Raw genomic sequence first — 6,048 nt, 5'->3', positions numbered from 1 at the left:
TTGGTTGTCAAGGAGATATCTCGGGGAGATGTGTCAGGCAGAAGAGGAACTGCTCTTTTATAAGAGCATTTGCCCATCTGCTGGGGGTGTAATATTCCTTTTATTGGAGCTCTACAGGCAACACAGACTCAAAGCAACACACTGTTCCCACAACAGAGAGATCTTTGGACACCTGATCAAAATCCATTATCATCATATGCAGTCATTATCCTGAGAAACTCTTCAGAAGCCTCGTATTGACAACTCACAGCCGGATGACAAATATTCTGGTTATCTCCGCGTCAGAGGAGAGGACTTTCATCACGCAGATATGAACCGAGAGACCTTCTTCCTTCATTTTGCTCCCTTGGATAATTTTGCTCTCTGTGTGGAACTGCTGGACTGCGGCCGACGTTTAGAAAGCCTAAGTGATGAAACTGATGGAAAGTGCCAAAATCTATTTTTTGATAAAAGATGCATACCGCTGTGTTGTGCTGGGGATATAGCGAGACAGGCTGAAAGGCAGACGCTCTGAAGCAGCTGTCAAAATGGTTGTTTGTAGCCCCACGCGGTGGGCCCGTTTGGGAAATAATAAAGTGCGTCATTAGGACCCCTGTCATTCACAAGTAGTAGCAGCTACCGACTTGCCTGTAAATACCCAGCACAATACATCACAATCGGACGCAGGTTAGAATCATTAAGCAACTAATTTGGCAAAGAAAAACACACCTTGCGCGCCGATCTGCAGGTGTTCCTACAATTCATGGCCCCGCGCTGCAATAAATTAGTGTCATATTCAATTTTCTGCACATGCTTATTCATCATCTATTAGCTTTAACGCGTGAGATGACATGTCAGGTTTCCTGGGAAATTCCTTGCGTTTTAATACGATTTAGAGTTAAGATGAGTGCTGGGGAGCTCACAAACACAATTAAGAAATTTCACAAAGGGTTGAGAATGTACGATATGTCATTGCACGATTCGATGTACAATCCCAGGTTGAAAGGAAAGCAGAGTTGATACATATGAAAATTAAGACATCAGTCGATAGGGATGAAAAGATGGATGATTTTATTCCACTATTACTCACATAAGATAAGATGAATCTTGTTTAATTCCAATAAATGTGGATATATACAAGCCAAATGAGACAGGATATACATGTTTAAGTGTCCGCAAAGATTGATTTAAAAAGTGGGCGAGAGTCTGGAGTCCCACTGGATGGATTAAGATTCAATTAAAGGACAATTTTCGACATTTAACTGAGTCCTTGTGACTTCTGTATTGTTTAAATTCCACATCTTGAAGGTGATGCATTCATTCTGCCAAGGAAATTAGGTAATTAATAACAATAAACACAAAGGTGCTTAATGGTGGCTTCACAGGAAACAACTCAAAACCTCATTAAAGCTGGAAAAATCAGCATCTTTCTGAATTTCTGAAGAATAAAAGATTAAATCATTCTCTCCCACACAATTTAAATCACATAACATCTTTCAGCTCAACTTTATCTTCGAATAAAAAAAACGTTTTTAATCGTTCTCGAGGAGAAACACCGTCTCAAGGAGAATCAATATATACTGTATATAGGACAAAATTGTAAAGAATAATGTATTTTATTTTGTTGCGATAATCTTGAATTAAATCTTGTATGAACCGAGACAATGAGCAACCCTTGATTATTCCCTTATAAGATTTTCAAACAGTCCAGATCCCTTTAATAAACATCAAAACTTGGAGCTCTCAGTGATACAACTAACTCATGGAACCATTTTGTTGTGAACAGAACATTTGTTAAATATATTTTGTTTGTGGTCGCCATGGTAATAATTTAATACATGTTCCTGTAATACAGTAATATGAAACTGAGCAAGTATTTATAGAAATAAAAATAATACAACATGACAAATACACTACCTCATCCTCAACAAACAAAACAAACAAACACTTAAACCATAAACTAATTCAAAAGCAGTGTGGACATACATTTTTGATTAAATAAAATGAGATGTTTTTTACTAGTTCCGCAATAGAAACATTTGAGTCAGCAAAGTAACACTATGAAAAGATTACACTGCACATGTTGAAAATATATCAATATAATAAAAGTAGATTATAAAATTAGATTAAAATAAAAAAAAACGTATCAGTGCAAGCATACTACAATATCTGACAATATACAGTAGAGCTGCAACATCAAATAGAAGTACTAGGACTTAAAATACTCATTAAACTGCTATATGTTTAGAAATGTTTATTAATAAGCTAATGGTTCCGATAACAAAACAACACTATCATGACATTTTGACTATTTTAATGAGTCATTTTCCAGTTGAAGTTAAAGCTGCTCGATCAAGGTTGAGTTTTTCAAATGACAAAATTGACCCTGGTTCGTCTCATCAAACAAACAATATGAAGATATATGGTCTTAAAACTGGATGAACAGCATCTCTATGAGTACACAAAAGGATGTTTTAGGCAGGTTTCGCTACAAAATAAACATCTTAGAGTGATCCACTTGAGTCGGTGTCATCTCTCATCTCTTGTGACTGAAGTGCACTTGTAATGTTCTGGTGAATCAGTTATTAGACCAACTCAACCCTGAATGTCATGGTTCCATTTTGAGAATTTTGTGTGCAGAGCCTTTTTTTTTTAAGACAAAGCTTTCCAAGCTGAAGGGAAAATTACCAGCAGCCATGATGATTCAGCACAAAAGATCATGAAATAACTTGTAGTTTCAGGGTCTAATTGATTGTTTCCTTTTGTAGTAACACCAGGTAGAGTTTTATTTTAATATCGATTTCATCAAATTCAACATGATATTGGACAAACACGATGTGCTGATATGTGGCTATTATTGTTTATTTAAAAACATGAATAAATAAACATAGTGGGAAATAAAGGTTTACAATTCAATAACGTCAGAGTAATATTTATAACTGAAATACTAGAAGAAATTATATAATTACGAGTAAAAATACACGCAGTTTATGCATAGAAAAGCACTCAAGAGAGACTGTGATCACAAAACTCACCAGATATGAGAACCGTTTTTTTCTGCAAGATCTTAAAAATGATGGACTTGAATCTTACATTGAAATCTGTTGTTCATTTCAGTTACTGATGATTATTAATATTTCAGCCACATATACATGTTTTAATAATTTTGTTGTTATTAACTATATATTTTTTTGGATATGTTATCATAACATAAGTAATGTTATTAATATTGATGTCAATGTTATTATTATTTTAATAGCATTTGTTATTTTTAAGTTCACAGAGGCACAATAGTCTTCCCTGGCTAAATATTCCTTTTTGTTGAACTTCATTATCTCGGATTATCCGCAAAAGCATATAAAAGCAAAACAATAAAGCACTACTAAACTGTGTGCGTTTGTTTTTCATGCAGTTGTAGAGAAGTGAGTTTGGAGATAAATACAAAATGCTAAGAATAAAGTTTAGAAGATGCATTTCATTTGAAGAGGCCGAGATGTGGAATCTCGAACTTAAACAACACTTCATTTATGTTCAAATTATTTTGTGCATTTATATTTGGGAGTTATAGCTGAATAAAATGAAGGGTAAGGATGAATATGTGTATTTGTATGTATTTATTTCATCTATAGCGTCGTTCGATAATCTCTGCTTCTGCCTGAGTCTTATTCGGTCAAAATGTGTAATTTGTCTCTTTGAATGTTGCTTTTAAGTTTGTAATATGAGTGAAATTAGCTCAACTAATTTAACTTCAAGTTCTTAGGTCTAATTACGTTGCATACAAAAAGAAAAAAGAAAAAAGTGTACAGTCACAGAGAGCAAACATATTTAATAATAACAACAATATTATGATAAAATAAGATAATTACTCCTTAACATACATGATGCTTAATTAATACTATTCCATATTTTCTTGCCAGACAAGGTCACTCATTTGATCATAACAAGTATTGGTTGTTTATTTAACAGGATATTTAGGGAATATAGTTTCTATCTCCATTCATGTTGAAGTTTATTTCACTTTACATCAAAATTGAGAAAAAAATAATGTATTTTAGTTTTATTCTTTTCAATTGTTCCTCATAAGGCGAAACATAGCTTAAACTCATCTAAACGTTAATAATAAATAAATCATAATTTGTAAACAGTTACTACTCAAGACCTTGGCTCCTGGAAGGGTTTTATTCATTTGAAATGCTTTTAATGGACTGAACACAAAGATGGTCCGTTTTTTTTTTTCTCCGTTTTCATCACCTGGACTAAAAAAAAAACTATTTCTGTTCATGGTGGTTTATTTCCCCAGTTGGTGACTGATGGTGTCAAACGAAGTTATTACACATGTATTACACATGTATTACACATGTATTCCACCACATCCGACCACTCGTCATGAGTCAGCATCCGACCCTCGCCCAATCCACCTGAGTCGCCGGAGTAAACCCGCCAAACACACAGACGACCTCCCGATGAAGGAGAGGCTTGTTTGCGTGCCTTGAGGCCGGCGGTCTGTGCCACACCCCCTCCTCCACGGTGCGGTGGTACGCTCCACGGACGGCTGTTATAGCGGCATCGAGCCTCTCGAGCAGCAGCAGCGGCAGCAGCGGCAGCAGTATCCTCCTCCCGGTTCAACTGCGGCTAAACTGCGCCGGGGTCTCGCTGTCAACCCCCCCACTCCCCCCACATCCACCCGCCAAAGGGGGATCCCCACCTTGGGGGTCGCGTCGTCGTCATCTATCGGCATTTAAGGCATCCATCCCCGCCTGGAACTGCGGGAGAAAAAAAAAAAGAGGTGTCTCATCCTTCCTTTCGGCAGCGCACATTTTCAGGGGGGATTTGCTGTTCTTCAGCGCCGCAGCAGCAGCATGGACTAAAGGATGGATACACGTCGGGAAGGTAAGCGATGCTGGCCTTGTGACATTTTTTTTTTGTAACCAATGTGTGCGCACATGTGTGGCATATATATATATATATATATTTTTGGAAGGGATAACGGCGCAGACTTCTGGTGATGGTCCAGCTTCATGTGTGCAGAGGGAGCTGTTCCATTCACAGCCTTTTGAGTTGTTTTGCTTCAGTTCTGGCTCGTCCACTCCATCTCCATCAGCACTGTAAGGTAGCCTAATGATGGGCCAGCGGAAGATCCAGGCAGTATATATCTCCCTGACATGCACCTTCTGCCTCCCAAAACTAGCCCCCCACCCCCCAACTTGTGACCCCTTAACTATATATCTGTAATTACCTCCAACACACAGGTAGATCCTCTTCTTCGTGGATCTCATGGAATTGAAACGTCCTCCTACATCTTCTCGCCAATTATTTTTCCAGGAGCATACCACTGAAGCAGCTCCCTATAAATAAAGAATTAAAAAAAGAAAAGATTAATGAGCTAAACATGTACCTCAGCATGACAGGAGACTCCAGGCATGGAGGCTGGAGTTCCTTCTCAAATGTTGCCACCAGAAGCTTGCAGTTTTGTCTCATGTCTCTCGGCGAGTGACTCAAGCTGGACTTTTATATTCAGATGTCAAAACATGTAACTCGTCGCCCGGGTTGTAGCATGTTGAACACACACACAGCTAGCAAAAAACCTTGAGGAGATGAAAAGAGCACCTTGGAAAAAAAAAGAAAAGCCAGTTGTTTTTTTTAAATGGCAGAATAAATCTACACAAGGATGAGAAACAGGAAATGCGTCGACAAAACTAGCTTCAAACAGGACGTCCACGTACTTGTTGAATGTTGGTTTATTTTTTGGTTTATGTGACGGGACGTCAACAACAGCGCCTTCGTTTACTTAATGTTACAATAATAACATTTCATTATTTTGTTTTCTACTGCATTTGTGTTTGTTACTATATTATTTATTAAACTAGATTTATTAGGTAATAAAGTAGTAGTAATAACTCACGATTAATGTGGACACATGAAAATAAAATAATCATTATTTCATTCTACATTCTTTTGTTGCAAGTTTGTTAATATTTAATTGCATTTTGAATGTTTAGTGTTAGTAATAAGTCAGTGAAGACACTATTTTGTGTTACATTAAAATACTAATTTCACACTTGCACAGTG

General features: G+C 37.0%; 1 protein-coding gene across 1 annotated transcript in view; it reads left to right on the top strand.

Annotated features, from left to right (window-relative positions):
- The first annotated feature begins 4,502 nt into the window (after positions 1-4,502).
- Positions 4,503-6,048, top strand: part of tenm1 (teneurin transmembrane protein 1) — a 277,797-nt gene continuing 276,251 nt past the window's right edge. Inside the window, exon 1 of the mRNA XM_087799099.1 lies at positions 4,503-4,869. The gene's annotated coding sequence lies outside the window, so the exon portion shown is untranslated. The remainder of the gene's footprint in view (positions 4,870-6,048) is intronic.

This window comes from Callionymus lyra, chromosome 9 (genome assembly GCF_982586985.1).
Source record: "Callionymus lyra chromosome 9, fCalLyr1.hap1.1, whole genome shotgun sequence".
In the NCBI taxonomy this organism is placed as follows: Eukaryota; Metazoa; Chordata; class Actinopteri; order Syngnathiformes; family Callionymidae; genus Callionymus; species Callionymus lyra.
The sequence above is the reverse complement of the archived record's forward strand: the minus strand, read 5'-3'. Positions and strand labels throughout refer to the sequence as shown.